The sequence below is a fragment of the Geotrypetes seraphini genome, chromosome 7, assembly GCF_902459505.1.
Source record: "Geotrypetes seraphini chromosome 7, aGeoSer1.1, whole genome shotgun sequence".
Classification (NCBI taxonomy): domain Eukaryota; kingdom Metazoa; phylum Chordata; class Amphibia; order Gymnophiona; family Dermophiidae; genus Geotrypetes; species Geotrypetes seraphini.
In genome coordinates this window covers 67,875,676-67,895,857 of record NC_047090.1, presented here as the reverse complement: position 1 = coordinate 67,895,857, position 20,182 = coordinate 67,875,676, and the positions used below count along the sequence as shown (strand labels likewise).

The 20,182-nt window shown below is 45.0% G+C and overlaps 1 protein-coding gene across 1 annotated transcript in view; it reads left to right on the top strand.

The window, feature by feature from the left end:
• Positions 1–2,647: 2,647 nt before the first annotated feature.
• LOC117363588 overlaps positions 2,648–20,182 on the top strand; it is a 43,700-nt gene continuing 26,165 nt past the window's right edge. Inside the window, exon 1 of the mRNA XM_033951598.1 lies at positions 2,648–2,767. The gene's annotated coding sequence lies outside the window, so the exon portion shown is untranslated. The remainder of the gene's footprint in view (positions 2,768–20,182) is intronic.

Here is a 20,182-nt window from a genome sequence, read left to right as displayed (position 1 = left end):
TATCCAATATCTCTATCCCCCCCTCCACACCATCCCTTGTGTCCAACTTCTCTCCCTTTCTGTTCCTTCCCTTCCTAAAAACCATGGTCCATCATCTCTCACCCTCTTCTCTATTTTCAGACCCATTATTTCTTCCCACCCAAAGTCTGGCATATGCGCATCTCTTTGAACCCCCCATTCCCACCGTGTACTTCTACACCAGGCCCCCCCCCCCTCCCTGAAGGCCTGTCCTCCCCTTAAAGGCCTGCATCCCATCCCTGAAGGCCTGTCCCCCCCTTGAAGGCCTGCCTGGCCCCCATGAAGGCCTGTCCCCCCCTTGAAGGCCTGCCTGCCTGATCCCCTTGAAAGCCTGTCCTCCCCCTTGAAGGCTTGCCTGTCTGTCCCCCTTGAAGGCCTGTCCCCCCCCTTGAAGGCCTGTCCCTCCCTTGAAAGCCTGCCTGCCTGTCCCCCCTTGAAGGCCTATCCCCCCTTGAAGGAATGCACCCCTCCCGAAGGCCTGCACCTCCCCCCGAAGGCTTGTTCCCCCCCCCCTTGAAGGCCTGCCTGCCTGTCCCCCCCTTGAAGGCCTGCCTGTCCCCCCCCTTGAAGGCCTGTCCCTCCCTTGAAAACCTGCCTGCCTGTCCCCCCCCCTTGAAGGCCTGTCCCACCCTTGAAGGCCTGCCTGCCTGTCCCCCCCTTGAAGGCCTGCACCCCCCCTCGAAAGCCTGTCCCCCCCTTGAAGGCCTGCCTGCCTTTCCCCCCCTTGAAGGCCTGGTCCTGTCCCTCCCTTGAAAGCCTGCCTGCCTGTCCCCCCCCCTTTGAAGGCCTGTCCCCCCCTTGAAGGCCTGCCTGCCTGTCTCTCCCCCCTTGAAGGCTTGCCTGTCCCCCTGGCCTGCCTGCCTGCCACCTCCCACCCATCTGAAGGCCTGCCTGCCTGCCTGCCCGCCCCACCCTGAAGGCCTGATGCCCCGACCCACCCCGAAGGACTGCTCGTGCCCCTGGCTTCCCCGCACCACCTACAGTAGAGAAGCAGCCCGCAGCAGGATCACGATGCCAGCGATCCCTGTGCTGCTTCGGTGCTGCTTCCTCCGCTGCGGTCCCGCCCCCTCCTCTGATGTCAGAGGAGGGGCGGGACCACGGCGGAAGAAGCAGCGCCGAAGCAGCCCAGGGATCGCTGGCATCGCGATCCCACTGCAGGCTGCTTCTCCACCGCAAACGGTGCGGGGGAAAACTCCGGACGTCAGGTGGGAGGGAACTGGACGCCAAGGCCGGGAGCACCCCCCTAAGGGCTTGCACCTGGGGCGGACCACCCCCCCTTGGTACGCCACTGGGTTAACCACAAAATTAAAATACACAAAAAGCACACTGTATGCTTTTCAACATTCATTCCTAACAGAAAACAGATAACCCCATACAAATGTAGGGTCAAAAACTGAAAGTACTAATATTCACAAACAAACCCTAAGATGCAAGACTCTGCAAGCAGTACAACCCTCTGCAAGACTCTGCAAGCAGTACAACAAATGCATTTCTTCCTGAACAGACAGCAGATGTAAATCAATCACTAAATAAAAAAATAAAAGCATTCCCCCCCTACCGTTGTTGTCTCTCTCCCGCCATGCTGTGCCTTGCCTTTTGGGCTAACCCCCAGTGTTATCTTCAGGCTGGTCCATAGTGCAATCAACGCGGCGTCTGCAGGCCGGCTCCCTGAATGCTGCATTGCACGAAGCTGTGGGCAGCGGCTCCTCGTGCGCGTCCCACGCCTCATCAGGAAGCCTTCCCTCTGATGTTGCGATTCAGGCCGTGCGTAGGAGCCTTTTCCCATGGCTTTGTGCACTGCAGCACTCAAGAGAGCTGGCCCAAAGACACCATATTGATTGCACCCTGGACTGGTGGCTGCAGAACACTGTCATGGGCCCGATGGAGGTGCCGGCCCTGTGGACTGGCAGAAAATTTCTGAGGACCGGCACCGGTCCACGGACCAGCGGTTGAAGAACACTGACTTAATACATCATATAAAACTGTCAATATGTGGTTGGTATGGTGGCCTGTTTGTGATACCACTTTTTAATCACAAGGGAGTGTAACCTGCACGGAGTGTAGCAGGTATAACAACAATTTATTATTTCTATAGTGCTACCAGGCACATGCAGCGCTGTACATGCAAGAGATGTCCCTGCTCAGAAGAGCTTTCTACTCACCTTCTTAGGCAGGCTAGATGAACCGCACAGGTCTTTATTTACTATATTTATTAAAATATATTTATATTAATTACATTTTTATATATTGTATATTTGTTTTCAATATAATTTTAGGGAGATTTTATAGGTACGTTTGTACATTAGTACCCTGCAGACAGGTGACCTTATTATGTTTTGTACCTTCTTTTCCTATCCTTTGAAATTATTTCATTTTAATCACTTCTTTGATTATTATTTTCATAACACATAAACATAAAGAGTAAATTTGATAGCACATATGCAAATAATCATCCATATCAGTAAGTTTCACGGACCTGGATCCCTATAGCGTTAGTCACCGATCTTCTCACTTTTTTTCCTCTCCTCTCCTCCCCTCCCATCCCATGCAGACCAGGAGAGTGAGCTGTTCTTGCCCCTCCCCCTCCCTCCGTGATAGACTATCACAGGCCCCGCCCCATGAAGTGAGGATTGGCTCTTGAGTCTGCCTGTATACTGGATTCAGCTGAGCAAGTGATTGAAAGACCTAACGGGGAGTTGGGAGATGTTTTGGTTTCTGATCCCGATGTTGAGATGTGCGAAATCACGGGGTGAGTCAGTCTCTAGATTGACAGTTTATTATAGTTATGGGGCTGTAAATTGTGGCGAGACGTCTCTCTGTTTGTTGTAGAGAGCTGCACGGGAACGGGGATGACGGGAATCCCGCGGGACCCGCGGGGATCCCGCGGGTTCCCCCTTTGGGTCACGGGGATCCCGTGGGGACGCCCCCTAGGGTCGCGGGGATCCCGTGGGGACGCCTCCGAGGGTCGCGGGGTTCCTGCGGGGTTGGATCGCAGCGGGGTTGGTCGAGCCGCGAGGGTAGTCTCCTTCTCCTTACCTGCCCTGTCGCAGCACACAGCCGAACGGAAATCTTCCCGATGTCAGCGCTGACGTCGGAGGGAGGGCTTAAGCAAAGCCCTCCCTTCCTCCGACGTCAGCGCTGACATCAGGAAGACTTCCGGTCGGCTGTGTGCGGCAGGGCAGGTAGGGAGAAGGCAATGGCGAACGAAAGAGGGGGGAGGGGGCGGTCCGCCCCGAAGAATGTGCACAGCCGGTCAGGTCCCCAGATCGACCGACAACAGGCCCGGCCGACAAATCTCCCTGCCCTGTAGCCGCGAATCTAAATTACCTCTTACAGCAGCTTCACTACTCCAGCTGCTGTAAGAAGGTAATTTAGATTCGCGGCTACAGGACAGGGAGATTTGTCCGACCGGGCCTGTTCTGTTGTCGGTCGGGTGCAAAAGCGCCACAAAGGTGGAGGCAGGGAGGGAGGAAAGGTGGAGTGGAGAAGAAAAGACGCTTAAGGGGGGAGAAGGCCGCTGAAAGCACTGGGGAAGACAAAGGGGTGGAAAAGAACGCTGAAAGGACATGGGGTAAACGGGAGATGAGGGGGGGAAGGACCCTGAAAGCACTGGGGAAGACAAAGGGGTGGAGAATGCCACTGAAAGGACATGGGGAAGACAGAGGGGGGAGAAGGCCGCTGAAAGGACATGGGGAAGGCAGAGAGGGGAGAAGGATGCTGCCTGACAGGACATGGGGAAGATGGTGGGGGAGAAGGACACTGAAAGGAAATGGGGAAGAGGGAATGGGAAGAAGACGCTGGCAGGGAAGAAGACAGAGGTGCCAGACTATGGAGGGAGCGGAGGGAAAAAGATGGGTGCCAGACCAATTTGGGAGGGGGGAGAAAGGGAGAGGCACAGTAACAGAGCAAATGGAAGACACAGAGAGAAGAGAGGCAGTGGATGGAAGGAATTGAATGTGAACATGAAGAAAGCAGAAACCAGGCAATAAAGGTAGGAAAAAAATAATTATTATTTTTTTTTTTGCTTAAGGATAAAGTAGTATATTAGTTGTGTTGATAAAAATTTATAAACATTAGAGGCTCTGGTAGAAACCCGTTTACAAAGTATGTATTCTTCCCAATTAATATTTCCAAATTAATAAAGTCTTTTTGCTTATTTTTAAATGGGTTTCTACCAGAGCCTTTAATTCAGTAGCATAATTAAATGAAATAACTATTTCTGTAGTTTATAGGGACAGGTGGGGATGTAGGGGATTCCTCGCGGGGACGGGCGGGGACGGAGGGGATTCCTCGTGGGGACGGGTGGGGACGGAGGGATTCCTCGCGGGGACGGGTGGGGACGGGTGGGAGTCCTCACGGGGACGGGTGGGGACGGGTGGGACTTTGGCGGGGACGGGTGGGGACGGGTGGGATTTCTGTCCCCGCGCAACTCTCTAGTTTGTTGTCTCTTCTCTCTCCGGGGGGTTAATGCCTCGCAATCTGAGCTGTGTCCTTGCTTCCTGAAGATGAGGCAGCTTCTTTCTGTCCCGGACTCTGCTTGTCTGTCTTTGCTTTTTATATCTCTTCTCTGGCCCTGCAGTAGCTTTTATTTACCTTCCCATCCCCCTACCCCCCTAATCCCAATTTCTAGCTCTGTCTCAGCCTGGGAAGTTATGGTTTCAGATAGTATTAAGAACCTGTAATTTCTGATACTCTAAAGAGCGTTCTCTGAATCCTGTAGGTGCAGAGAAATCGCCTCATACACTGCTGTTTAACAAGCAAGCAGTATGCTGTAGGTTTACCTTATGGCTTCAGAAAACGCAGGACAGATGGAGACATCCGGGTTTTACTTCCATTGGAAGCAATGGAAGTAAGTAGGACAGATTAGATATCTGGATTTTACTTCCATTGGAAGCAATGGAAGTACCATAGTAGATGACGGCAGATAAAGACCCGAATGGTCCATCCAGTCTAAAACCTGGATGTCTGAATCCATCTCCTTTTTCTGGAGCTATATGGTAAGGTAACCCTATTATAGGGGTAGTGCTTTATTATTGCTTCAAGTTTGTTCCTCTTCTCTTATGTAATTAAATTTATGACGCTTCCTATTCAGTCCTATACATAACTGCGGTTCATAGACAACGGCGCGAAAGACAAAAGCACGCGCCGACAATTGAGCGCAGCGCACGCCGCCACGCTGCTCTAAATTACAGTTTTTAGGGGCTCCGACAGGGGGTTTTGTTGGGGAACCCCCCCCAGTTTACTTAATAGACATCGCGCCGGCGTTATGGGGGGTTTGGGGGGTTGTAACCCTCCACATTTTACTGTAAACTGAACTTTTTCCCTAAAAACAGGGAAAAACTGAAGTTTTCAGTAAAATGTAGGGGGTTACAACCCCCCACACCCCCCACAATGCCCCCACAACGCGGCGCGATATCTATTAAGTAAAGTGGGGGGGTTCCCCCTCCACGCCCCCCCGTCAGAGCGCTAAAAACAGTAATTTAGAGCGGTGCGGTGGCGCGCGCTGCGCTCAATTGTCTGGGTGCGCCTTTGTCCCGGCGCGCTTTTGACCTGACACCCATAACTGCAGCTTCTCTGGCTAGATTACATTGGCAGTTTAGCCCTCAGTCTAAGTGCATTTCTCCAAGGACAAGCAGGCATTATATTCTCATATGTGGGTGATATTATCCACAGAACCCGGTATGGCCACTATCAAGTGCACTGACACTTTAAATTTTTAAGGCAGTGCTCATAGCACACACGTGCAGCTCACATAACCTGCAGTTTATTTTCTGCATAGCTGAGAAGCTATATTTTCAGTGTTTACTTTAGTGTGTCAAACTTTTATGTTTTTTGGTTCCTTCCGGTCACTTTTTTTTTTTTTCTTAGTTTCAGTTTTTTTGATCGCGAGCCTTTATTTTTACTGACTATGGTTTCTTTTCATCAACTTTTTTTTGGGGGGGGAGGGGGGCCTTCAGGCCACTTCAAGCCCTTTCTCTGCCTGAGAGCATCAATCGTTTTTGGGCTTTGTTTTACTTGAGCTTCCTGGCCCATTTGTGACTTCACATTTGTCGTTTTCCCATTTCGGGTTCAAGTTCAAGTGGTTTTTATATACCTCCTATCAAGATTATCTAAGTGGTTTACAATCAGGTACTCAAGTATTTTCTGATCTACTTAACAGGTGCTTTCAGCGCCTGGATCCTCAACACTGGGACATTGTGTCCTCTGCTCCTGTATGCAAAAGAGACCACTTAAAGCCCACAGACTACAATTTGAAACATTTTGGTACTGGGTCAACATCAAGCATGGCTCGGGAGTTGGATCCCAATGCTCAGTCTCCTGTGATGCCAACTGTATTGGTATTGCATCATGAGCATTGTACATTATGCTCCATGCATCATTAGTACTCTACTTAATCTTCAGCAGTGCCTCCAGCATTGAAGGACATAGCAAATAAGAAAACTAAGAACTTCGAAGCATCAACATTCTTCCCCTTCAAGGCATACCACTGCATCTTCCCCAAGCATTGACGCCCAAGATGACCTCTCTCCATCTGTTCCATTGATGTTTCCGCAGAGGCATACCTCGACATTAAGGTCTCCCATGCCATACCAACTGGTATAGCAGACTGTTTCCATGCCACTTTCTCTTCTGGTGCCAGCACTGACTCTCCAGGAGACGATCCAAGCTACGCTCAGACAAGAGCTTCCAGGGCTACTGCAGAAACAATCTTAGATCTTAAGTGCTACCGTGCTAGCCTCGGCCCAGGCCGAGGATGCATCGATTGAAGACAAGGTCTCGCACTCCAGCTCGATGTCAATCATCAGAGCCCACACCGACCCACTTGACGCATCTCAATGCAGGGTCAATGCTCACCTTGATGCGTACTTCCTGATACATCTAGAGAAAAAAACTTTGAAGAATCTGACTCGGATATCTGTATCCACTCAAGTGAGGAGTTACCAGAATACTCGGCTGAAGAGTTTTAAGGTATACCTTCAGATCCTTCTCCCCCACTCCTACACGGTGCACATCTCCACTTGAGGGCATCTGTTTTACGGTCCCTTTTGCATCTGTATTTTGTAAAACTTCCAATAAATTTTCAAGGAAAAAAAAAAAAGACAAATGGGGTCGGCCTTACTTGTCAAGATGGAAACAGAGGAGGAATTTCATTCTGAACTCTTTGAGCTCCTTGACTTTGAAACACCACCAAATGAGAGCATGAAGATTCCTTTATACAAAGTCGTGAAAGAAACTATCTAAAAACTGGGAGACTCCTTTATCTGTATAAGTAGCTCCTCCCACTCTCTCTGCTCTGCAATGCCTGCTTCCTATCCTTGACACAGATAATGCCTTCAGCCTGTTTGTTTGTATTTCTACAATGGTCTTGTGGTTTCCATCTTGACACCAGTGTGGGAGTGTAGGCATCGCATAACACAAATTAATTGAGATCTACACAGCAAGCAGGCATCTGTTTTGGGGAGGCACATAGGCAATATTTTGAGTAATGGAGCAAGGTAGGATAGCACTGGCTGGCTGAGTGCAACCGGCTGGTAGAAACTACTTGCTAGGTGGGACTGAGGCAATTAGAGAGAGAAACACTAATGGCACAGGCCACAGTGGCAATTAGACACTGCACGAAAATCCTAGAGACTCAGCCTTCTAGGATCTCATGGTACTTTCAGAATCTGTCAAACCCTGCAAATATGTGTGTGTGTGAATATATATGGGACATTTTTTTTAGTTAATTCCTGGCAGCAACATTTTTACTGTTGGCTGCCCTCTCTTCTGAACAACCTAGCACCACAATATATATATGTGTGTGTGTGTAGGTATGTATATACAGTGGTGCCTCGCATAACGAACGCCTCGCACAGCGAATGCTGCGCACAACGAACTTCATGTCTTGCTTCCTACAACGAACTTCGTTTCACACAACGAAGTCGCCCGAGCTGCATCCTTCCGCGCAGGCACTGCGCTTAACTGCCCTCTCTCCGCCTGGCTCCCTGTGCAGTGGCGGACCGTCGGCTCGCAGGGGCCCGGCGCCTACTGCTGATGCGTTGGGGGGGGGCGGAGCTACTCTCGCCGCTTCCCCGATGCTAGAAAAAAAAAAAAAAATGAACAGTTAAGTCCCAGTTTTTGCCGCTGAGACTCTGCCCTCTCTCACTGTAAAATTAGACTCTAATTAGTCTGTCTTTAAATTTAAAAAATGTGTGTTGTTTTAAAAAACAATTATGTTTTTAGATGTATCTAAATAAAAATAATAACAAAAAATTTATCTTTTTTTATGTCATCTTAGCATATTTTATGCTACAGAACGAATTATTTTTTTTAACATGTATTGTTATGGGAAAACGCGTTTCACATAACGAACTTTTCGCATAACAAACTTGCTCCTGGAACCAATTAAGTTCGTTGTGTGAGGCACCACTGTATATATATATTTATGTGTGTGTGTGTGTATGTATATATATGTGTGTGTGTGTGCGCACATGTATATATATGTGTGTGTGTATGTATGTATATATTGTCACCACTACTATAGCCCAGGGCTGGGCTCTATAGCAATCCCAGTGGTTAACATAAGCAGTACACCAGCGTGTGACCCGGCATGGAGTCACTCTGCAGGACTGGGTTCTCAGCAATAATCAAAATTAAAGCCAAGTAAAATAAAGTTCCAACAAAAGGTAGTGGATAATAGAAATAGTTCTTTTTACTCAATCCTTCATGCAGGTAAGTAATTCATTAAACTTTTTCAACATTGGTCAGGATTTCACACAGCATTAAAGAAAGATTGTCAAAAATGGCAAGAAAATAAAGCAGTCCAAAATAAAGTCCAAAGCTTTCTTTCACTCATAATAAAGTCCCAATTGGTCATGAGAACACAGCTCTCCACAGAGCTAGCACTGCCTGCCCAAAAGCAGGTAATTCAGTAACTAAAAAAAAATGCAGTTCAGGATAATAGTTTCCTCTATTCTCAGTCCTTAAGAAAAATGAGGAAAGCCTCTGGCAACATTTATGACTGCCAGGAAAGGAGAGTGTACAGGTTTTGTCAAAAATACAGCCACAGAAATGGCTTTCAAAATCCCACCCAGAGTGACAACAAAACCTCTCCCCATACACTCCTAGCTTTCCCAAAACCAACATCAAAAAAAAAAAACACAGCAAACAAACAGTTCCCAATAATCCAAACTCACTGTTTGTAGCTTGAGGCCAAGTCCACCTGCATAGACTCAGGGTAATTAGCTTCACAACCTGCACAAGCTTCCTGACATTCCATAGGTTCTTCATTCAACAGTAGCAAGTCTTCATCTTGTCCAGCCTCTGTCAGCTCCATAGGGTTGTTGCTCCTGTTTGGCCCAGGTGGATCTTTAGGGAGGCAAGGCCTGAACTTCCTCCCTAACCGGCCTGCTGGCTTGAATGCCACTGCTGGCTTACATACCCTAGGGGTGTGGCCTGATCTGAGTGAATCAGCAGAAGTCCAGGGACCTCTTGAGCTCCCCCGGTGGTGACTCGAATAAAGCTCACCTACTTCCTCCTCAGATGAATCCAGCTCCCTCTGGTGGTCAATGGCATTATCTCCCGAAATATACCCCTGGGAGATCTGGGAATTTCCCTTCCGTGTTTTTATTTTAACATTTTTCCTTGGCTTAACTGGGACCTTGGCAGAGCCCGGGTCTGACTGGTCACATACCCCCACCCTTAAACGAAGCTTATCCCTATAAGCGCATGTAAGTGAGGTGATTTAAGGAAAGAATATCAGCATCATTTGTGCCTCCTGTTCCGATATCTCCTTTCTTCTGGTCGGGGATCTGAGCATAAATTCTCAAAGTCCTCCGGCCAGTGGAGCACAGCGGGTTCACGGTTCTTGGCATCTTGTTCCTTACAAGATTCTGCCCCTTCTAACCCCTCCACCCTTTCTGTGATGGCAGTAAGGACCTGAGCTATTTCCTCCACCCGCTCTTGGATTTGATCCTGTAAGTTAGTCACACTGCCACCCACACGTTTCACCGAGACTTCAACGGAACCTAACTGCACAGCTTGCCGTTCTAACTGGGTTTTATTATTACGGCTCTGTTTGGCTAAACTGCCTGGTTCTATCCCTTCTGTAGCCCAGAGTTCTTGTGTAGTTTGAACTTTCTTCAGTTGCTCTAACAATTTGATTTGTTGAGCTTGACCACCTGCTACCTTGGTCTCTATTTCCTGTATTTGTTGTTTTATTTGGGCTGATAGCCCATCCAGAGTATCAGCCTGATGCTGTCTCTGTACGGCCATCTCTTGTCTTAATGTCTCCTTTAATTCAAGCAAGTAACCTTTGGAAAGAGATTCTTCTCTAGCTGCTTGCTTCCGGCCACTATCTAAGCACTCCTGACGGAGGGCTTGTATCTCCTCTTTCCACGGTGTCCCTGGAGTATCTGACATTTTACCCAATTCATTCTTAAGGGACGCTACTTCTTGTTGAAGCTGTATTATACTCTCTTCAGCCTTAGCTGTACTGACATTCTCAGGGTTTTGAAATGGTCTTTCCTTAAAGTTATTCCTTTCTCCTCCCTGGAATGTGTTCAGCTCGGGTCCCTGAGCATTAATCGGGCGAACTGACCCTGTGGACTCAAACCCCTTCGTTCCCCTATTGGTCTCCCGAAGGTGTACCCAGCGTTCTAATTTAGCATGCCAGATATGCTCGCATATTAGTTGAGCGATCCTGTCTCCAAGATGAACCTGAAAATCAGACTCCCCCTGGTTCACCAACAGTACAGAGACGTTACCTCTATAATCGGGGTCAATCACTCCGGCCGCTACATCAATAGAGTGTTCTAAAGCCAACCCCGATCTACATCATTGCACTCCCCTGCCTACCAACCTATTTGTTACTTGTTGAATATAAATATATAAATCTGGACTATAGTAACCAACCTACAAAAGTAAAAAACAAAATTGCAGATGGTTCTTAGCTGAGTTAGATGATATCAACATTCAAACAAAGGATGTAAAGTCCAGGATCCAAAACTGTATCTTCACTAGATGAAAAAATATATGTATTCAAATGGTAATGCAGGTGCTGAAGATCAAGCAATGAAAAAACTATACTCTAAGTTTACGCCGCTGGTTCCAATCCAATAATAAAGTAAAAGTGATTCCCCAAAAAGAAAACTGCTGAAACTCAACAATGAAAAACCATGTGAAAAGAAATTCTTAATGTGAAACGAGCAAATATCCAGGTTTTCCTCAGCACCGATCGTGTTTCACCACAAATTGCTATACGGAAGCTCAGCAGCCCCTCTCAACTCATCCAATTATTCTCTAATGTTTGGTCGACATCAAAAAGAATCCTTAACAGAGTCCAACCAAACCTACCATCCACAAAATATCTCCACTACAAACTAATTTTCCACTCTATCCTAACCTATCTGGAATGACCTACCAGAAGCTATCAGGAAAGAGACAAACTACACTAGATTCAGAAAAAACCTGAAGACTCACCTTTTTGACAACTAACTATCTCAGTTTCTGTATAACATCCATTACATCTAAGTCTCTCCTCTTATCTCTCCATGTCCTCTTCCCTGCCTTCTTTTCCCCTTTCTCTGTGATCTGTCGCCTTGAGCCTGTATAGATATGTGTGACTCGCAAATGGAAAATTAGATTAAACTAAACTAAACTAAGCCTTAAGTTTATATACCGCATCATCTCCACGGAAGTGGAGCTCGGCACGGTTTACAAAGCTTAAAAATATAAGAAGAGAGAGGAGAAAGATTTACAAGAGCATATGAATAGAGGGGATGTAAGCAGGAGAAGAAATGTTATATGTTAGAAAAAAGCCAGGTTTTCAGTTGTTTGCGGAATAATTGGAGGGAGCCAAGGTTCCGCAGCGGGATAGTGAGATCGTTCCAAAGGCCCGTGATTTTGGAGAGGAGGAATTTTCCCAGTTTGCCTGCGTAGAGGATACCGTGTAGAGAGGGGAAGGATAGTTTATATCTGTGGGCGGATCTGGTGGTAGCAGGCGTCAAGGCGTTAAAGGATAGTGGGATTAGGGGAGGGAGGATGCCGTGAATGATCTTGAAAGCCAGACAGGAGCATTTGAAATGAATTCTGGAAAGTACTGAGAGCCAGTGAAGATTGGTAAGTAGTGGGGAGACGTGATCAAATTTGCATTTAGGAAGATTAGATTAGATTCAGGTATTTATTTTGTACCTGGGACAACGGAGGGTTAAGTGGTGGAACTGCATTCCAGGTCAATCCCCAGAAATTAAACCCTGCCCCTGATATTAATTCTATGACAGTCAGTATATTTTTAAACATGGTGCACCGTGGGGTGTTTTTGTTGTTGTTGTTGTTCTCACATATTCAGTACCAGGCTGCACCAATTTATCTGGGCATAAAGTGGTCTCTAGCACTTGTCTGGCTATCGGCAATAATTGAACTCCTTGAAGTTAGGAGAGTCTTTTTGCCTCTGCTAACTTTAACTGGATAGTTACTCAGCAGAATGACTATTTATTAAGACGGTTTACAAAATGACAAGAGGGTCAAATGAAACGCAGACATAAAGGCAAAGAAAGGAAGGGTAAGTGTAGCACAACAAGGTAAATCCAAATGCATTGATTCAGGATTCACACAGATGATAGGAGAGGTAAGGAGACTAGGAAGTAGGAAATCAGAGAGGACAAAAATTGCCTAACGGAGCAGGAGACAAGATTCTTATCAATTCAATTAAGAAATGATTCAAAGGCTTGCCTGAAAAGCCTCATTTTTAATGTAGTTTTAAATTTAGGCTGAGAGACAACAGGCTGTAAATCTAGTGGAAGAGTTCCCAGGAGCATAGCAGCAAAAAGATAGCTCCTGGGAAGTCACACACAGGCCGCAGTAGGACTCAACAAATGATTACTGTTGGAGGATCTAAGACTGGCCCAGCTGATAAGGGATCAGGAGCTAAACAGGGTGCAGTTATGGAGTGATAGGCATTACCTGAGGGCCCAGAGCAGTTAGAGACTCAGTGCCTTTCCTCTATATGCCCAACCTTTCCTCTCTCTCTCTCCAACACTACTTTTTTCCTAAACACCCTGGTCTGGCACTTCCCCCCGCCACCCCGTATCTGAATTGTCCCCCTCGGTCTACTTTTAAAGCATTTCTCTGCTTTTAAAGCATTCCTCTGCTGCATCTTGCCCTTGCAAAAGCAGGAAGCTAGGTCAGAAGGATACAGCAGAGCAGGCAGGAGGGAGGGAAGGAACAGCTTGATCAGTGGTCTCAAACTCAAACCCTTTGCAGGGCCACATTTTGGATTTGTAGGTACAGAAAAAAAAAGTTAATGTCTTATTAAAGAAATGACAACTTTGCATAAGGTAAGTACCTACAAATCCAAAATGTGGATTATCTGAAATTATCAGAAGTAATTAAGGAAAGATTTATAAACTTGCTTCTGATAATTTCAGCTATACGCAGTGCAACATGCAGAAAGTGAAAAACTATCAAAGTATCAACTGCAAGAGACAAGATTTTGGACCAACTATTTTGAGGCCCTCGGTATTATAAAGAATGATTCTTTTTTAAAAATTCTTTATTCATTTCAAAACATACACAAAGTGCAATAAAATATACAACAGATGTTACAATAAACAGCACTTATAACTAACAAATAATAATGGAAGTACCTTCCCCCCCCTTCCCACCCATCCCAGATGTGTGTAAAAACTCTATAAAAAATGGAAGGCTTGTACTAGTGAATTGTTGTTACATAATTTGTTAATGGGCTCCAAATCTCCTTAAATTTTTTTTACAATTGCCCGTTATTTCCGAATTCATACGTTCATATCAATAGAATAAACATGGAATACCACCAGAAGATGTGATTCAGTCTATCACAATTCTTCCAATTTTATGTGATCATCTGTATAGGAACTTTCCAAGAGAATTCGCGGGAGCCAGTAAGGATGCCTCTCAGTACCGAGCAGCAGCGCAAAATCGCGCTCCTGCTCATGTCGCTCAGCGGATGAAGAAACTCCAGCAGCCGGTTAGCAGCAGGGCAGGAACTTGGAAAGTTCGCTCCTGCCCGCTGCACCTCCACCGCGGATCGCCAGATGAGGTAACCTATGAGGCTAGCGATGAAAACGAAAACAAAAAACTGTGGATACAGATGTTCTGGAGATAATTTATTATACACTGACATATAAAAACATGAAAATTCAATTTAAAAAGTACAATGATAAAAAATACAGTGATAAAAATCCAACCGGACCCTAAACGGTCTGTGGTTTCGGCAAACACGCCTTCCTCAGGGGTCCAATGGTTTGCAAACTCACATATAAAGAATTGGACTGAAAACAGTGAGCAAAGAACACCGCAGACAAGCTGAAGTAGCAAAAAAAACACTATGGAGAGAACCCAGTGGGGAGACTGAAACTAAATGCTGGATTGCTAGCACGATTTAATTACTTTGTATATTTGTACATTTAAGGTTTTTTGTTGTTGTTGTTGTTTTTGTTTAGAGTAAATTTTAGATTAAGACAGATACAGAACCAATCATTTTTGTTGGATGGGAGGTTGGGGGAAGGAAGGCTATGACCTTTATTGCTCGGGGACCCTGTGAGCCAGTGCTGTTCAAGCAACAGTGGAGAGATTTGATCATATTTCATGGCATTATATAGAAGCCAGATCAAGGTGGCCTGTGGTAATTTTCAGCAGCATTATAGGAATAATGCCTCTGAAACTCAATGGCTGACCTCTTGAATGGCATTTAGGAGGGCTGATTGAAAAGTAATGAAACTAGCTTTTTATTCAGAATCAAATGACTCCACAGGATCTGAACATTTTTTTTTCTTTTTCAAAGTAGCATCCTTTACATTCAATACATTTTTGCAGCATTTCAAAAGCGATTCAAAGACGTGCAGTAGAGTGTCTTTTAGCGCTGCGGCTGTGGCGTTTTTCACTTTATCATCTGAAGAGAACTTCCTTCTGCGCAGTTCTGTATGCTTGCCATAGCATTTCAAAAGTTTCATTACCGCTCTTTCCAAGTTGAACACAAAATTCAATCACACACCTCCTGAGGTGCTCTCACAGCCACGTCTTCCTCATCTGCCAAGATGAAATGTATGAAGTTCTTTCTCTCGCTGTGACCCAACAATGAAGACTACGACAGTCCAGCTGCCAGTTCAGAAACACCGATATTTGAGCTTCAAAAGAACCAGCACAGCGTTGCCATGTCTACTTCTTGGAAAGAACAATAGAGGTAGTTTCATTACTTTTCAATCAGCCCTCGTAGATGGTTTGAGAGCCACTCATACCTGAATAGTGACCCTCCACTGATCCTTTGGCTCTGATTGCATTATCATTAACTAGTATTTTAGCCCATTACATTAACGGGTGCTAGAGTAGATGTCTATTTTGGGATTTCTTTTTTCTTTGTCTCTTTCTCCTTGGACGCTGTCTGTCTGTGTCTCTCCCTGGCCCCCTCTCTATCTTTCTTTCTGTCTCTGTTTCCCTGGCCCCCTGTATTTCTCTGTTGTGCCATGCCTGCCTGTCTCTCAGTGGCCCCCTTCCTATGTCCATAGTGTCCCATCCCATCCCAGTGCCTCCTTCCCGTGTCCTTAGTGCCCCCAGTGCCTCTGTCCTGTGTCCTTAGTGCCCCTTCCTATGTCCTTAGTGCCCCTCAGTGCCTCCTTCTTATGTCCCCCTCACTGCCTTCCAGACTTTGACCCAACCCCACCCCCGAAGCCAGCCTGCCTGCCTGTCTGCCTCCCTCCCATCCCCCCCTGTGCAGTAGAACCGGTGAGCAGCCTGTTTCCATCTTCCCCCCCACCACCGTGCTGCCGACCCCATTGACCCATCGGGGGCTCTGTCGGCTACGCCTCTGCCCGGGTTGGGGGGGAGAGAAGGAGGTGTTTCTTACCTCATCTACGTCTCCTTTTGACGGCTGGGGGGGAGGGAGACCTGAGGATCGGCGCTGTCTCCAATCTGCCGCCGAGCCTGCAGCCGCCGAAAGCCGCCGCTGTGCCTTATAGCCGCCTCGGGAAATTCTCGCACATGCGCACTCCTACCTGCGGTGCCCTACAGCGCAAGGAAAATGGGAGCACGCAGGTGGGAGTGCGCATGCGCGCTTAGGGCTTTATCATATTAGATAGCTGTTTATTCCTTTGAGTATCACTATACTGCAATATAATTTTACCCTGATTTTAACTTTTATTGTAAACCGGCTAGATACTTGTTGATGGTCAGTATATTAAAAACTAATAAACTTGAAACTTTAAACTTTTAGGCTTTAAGGAAAAATTTGATAGGGTAACACCTCTTTATTTGCAATATCACTGGCTACCCATTCGCTATAGAATCCAATTTAAAGCTCTATTTCTTGCGCTTAGAGTTTATTCTCTACAGCCTGCTTATCTACATTCATATTTGATTCCTTACTCGCCATTAAGAACCTTAAGATGTATTCAAAATAATAGGATGGTAATACCCTATATTCATAGAGCTAGATCGAAGTCTACTCGAAATAAAGCGTTCTATTTTGCAGCTCCAAATTTATGGAACCATATGCCATGAGAGTTGGGATTAGAGGCAAATTTTAAAATTTTTCAAAATTTATGTTAAACAACAGGGTTTTTTTGTTGTTTTTTTTTTAAAGAAGCATTCGGGCAAGATATTCATATATTCTGAATGTTCTAGATCAGTGTTTTTCAACCTTTTTACACCTATGGACCGGCAGAAATAAAAGAATTATTCTATGGACCGGCATCGATCCGTGGACCGACGGTTGAAGAACACGGGGCTAAGTCGTGGGCCAGACCCCGCCCCCATAATAGTACTAATTGCACTTGCACATCCCGTGCCTCATCTGGAAGCCTTCCTTCTGACGTTGCAACGTCAAAGAGAAGGCTTCCGGTTCAGGCGCAGGATGCTCCTAGGAGCCACTGCCCATGGCTTTGTGCACTGAATCAGTTAGGAAGAGGGAGCTGGCTCGAAGATAACGCTGCATCGATCGCACTGTGGACCGGCGGTTGAAGAACACTGTTTTGGGCCTGATGCACGTGCTGGCCCTGTGGACCGGCAGGAAATTTCTGTGGACCGGCACTGGTCCATGGACCAGTGGTTGAAGAACACTGTTCTAGATCTTCAGTTAGCAGTCTGGTAAAATTTTAAAGTTCAATAGTATTTGTATGATTTTATTTAGGAGTGAATGCTTTTTGTAAGAGTGAATGTTTCTAGTATATCTGCTGTTTATATGGGTAGGGCTATACTATCTAATAATGGAGTTCTTTTTTTATATTTTGTTTTATTTTATTTTACTTTTATTATATTCTGTAAACTGCTTGGATCAGTAAAATGAACGAGCGGTATGACAAGATTAATAAACCATAAACCATACAGGCAGTCCCCAAGTTACAGACGCCCAACTTAAGTACGACTTGTACTTAAGAACGTGGTTGCGGCTTCATTTGATTTCACTGAGCAGTGTTTCCAGACTCCTACACTTTTCCTGTAGCAGATTTAGGAATGATGCATGGCCACATTAAGAACAGTGTGTGGTTGCGCATGCCCTACCTTAGAGGGAACACTGGTAGGGACAGTTGGCCCTTTTGTCAGCTGTGAAGCAGCAAGAATCTTAAAATCTACAAGTTCTGAGTTACATACAAATCTGACTTTAAGAACAGCTTTAAAAACGTAACTCATTCTTAACCTGGGGACTGTCTGTTTACTCCCTAAGAGATGTGCTGTCCCTTGGACACTGCTATGACATCCTATGTCTACTCTTTTTGGGTGTTGCTACATTCTCCTTATTAGTTGTACAAAGTATGATTAAAAAATATGGTGAATGTTTAAATAAGTAAAAATTATTACAGTAAAAGACACATTGCCATTAATCCTCCTCAAAATACTCCCTCTTGCTTTAAACACACTTATCCTGTCGTTCTTGCCACTTTCTGAAGCAGTTCTGGAAGTCCTCTTTATTGAGTGTCTTAAGTTGTGCTGTCGTGGCTGCCTCAATGTACTGAATTGATTAAAAACATTTGCCGTTCATGGGCATTTTGACTTTGGGGAAGAGCCAGAAGTTGCCCAGTGCTAGATCGGTGAATAAGGTAGATGATGATACACTAATGTTTTTTATTTGATAAAAATTCCCATTCCAGAAGCAATGTGTGACATGGAGCATTGTCATGATGGAGGATGAAACCATTGCCCATTTTTTTTGAGTTTTTAACGGAACCATAAGAGATATTCAGATCCTCAGAAATTTCCGTAATAGTCAATCTCCTGCTGATTGAATCATTTTGCTTACTCTTTCAACATTCTCTTGGGTTTTTGAGGTTGAAGGTATCCCAGTCTCTCCATCTCGACTCCTGCATTGACTGCCGATGGAGGCACGTGTGAAGTTTAAATTGGGCTGCTTTTGCTTTAAGGTACTATTCGGCCTAGCCACCAAATACATAACCGAGCTATTCTCCTTTTCAACCAATAGATATAAAAGAAGCTCAAACTTGAATTTTGTTTCTCCTCCAGTTAGAGGATGTAGATATAAAAGAAGCTCAAACTTGAATTTTGTTTCTCTTCCGGTTAGAGGATGTAAATATAAAAGAAGCTCAAACTTGAATTTTGTTTCTCCTCCGGTTAGAGGATGTAAATTTAAAAGACATCACCAACATGTTCTCTCTTATCAAGCAGCATTATGGGGCAATGATCTGAAACAATTACTTATGCTTGCCAATACCTATGGGCAGTGGCGTACCTAGGGTATGTGGCACCCGGGGCCCATCATTTTTTGACACCCCCCCCCCCTCATGGAAAAAAATTTTTTTTTTTTTTTTTGCAATAACCATGAAATGGAATAAATGGTCAGAATAGAAACAGGCAGTGAAAATTTTCTTTTATTGAACCTCATTTATGTAACCATTATTCCAAACATAACATAACATAAATTATGTCGGAATTGTCATGACATCAGAAGTACATATGGAGTAGTTGCAGGTGATGCTTGGGACAGTTCTGATTATGTTAGTTTGGTTTTATGTGTTTTTTGAATAGAAGGGTTTTTATTTCTTTTTTTAAGGTTTTGTAGTTTGTGGTCGAGGTCAATAGGTTGTAGAGTTGGGGGTCAAGTGTTGCAGCTTGAATGGCTAGGAGGTTGTCGAACAGTTTTTTTCTTTTGACGTTTTTGGTTGGAGGGTGTGTGAATGGTGCGTGAGTTCTCCTATGTCTGTTTGAAGTGGATTGAATTATTTAGCTGAAGAAATTAGTTACCCCCCCATTCCACACACATTAATTCTCTTCCATTTTTGTTCCCATTATAAAAAAACACTGATAAGTTCCCAGGAAAAAAATACATTAAAATAAGAAGTGAAAACAAAGGCCCCTACAGATGAGAACATAACATAAGAATAGCCTAACTGGGTCACACCAATGGTCCATCATGCCCAGTAGCCCATTCTCATGGTAGCCAATAGTGCTGCCCGATTCAGAGAAAAATATTTCATTCGATTCGATTCACCCTGTTGAATCGATTTTTCGATTAGATTCACTGTTAATGACACCGCTTTTTAAGTTTAAACAAAGTATAACAATAAATTTCACAACAACAATAAATTTCACAAAGTACTTAAAAAAAAAAAATCACATTTTTCCATTAAAGCAGTTCTGGAGACATTTGCTTGAACAGTCTTTTTTCCCAGTCCATAAGCAAGCAATATGAAAAAGATTTCCTTAATTATCTACTCAAACATTTTTGCTATTTACTTTCATTGTACCTAGACTATTATTCAGTAGAAAAAATTTAGTTTGTTCAATCAAGCAGAACATTCACTCATAGAAGTCCAATGTCCACACAGGATTTGATTGAACAAACCATATTTTTTCTACTGAATAATAGTTTAGGTATACTGAATAGCAAAAATGTTAAAGCCACACAGAAAAGCAGTAAAAGTCAATAGGTTCTCCAAGTGGGAACAACCTGATGTCTCAGCACTTGAGGAAAAGACCACGTAATAATGTTTATAAGATAAATCATATAAATGATTATACTGAAGCAGGGTGTCCTCAGCGTGAGAGGTAAGCGAGAGGAGAGAATTCTCCAGTGCTTTACACAATAAGGCTCCTCTGCCTGCAGTGCACACCATCATAGGACACCTCAGGTGTGCTCAAATTAATCAATGTGATAAATTAAACAGTGATAAACAATTGGTCAATCACAAGAGTGCAAGAT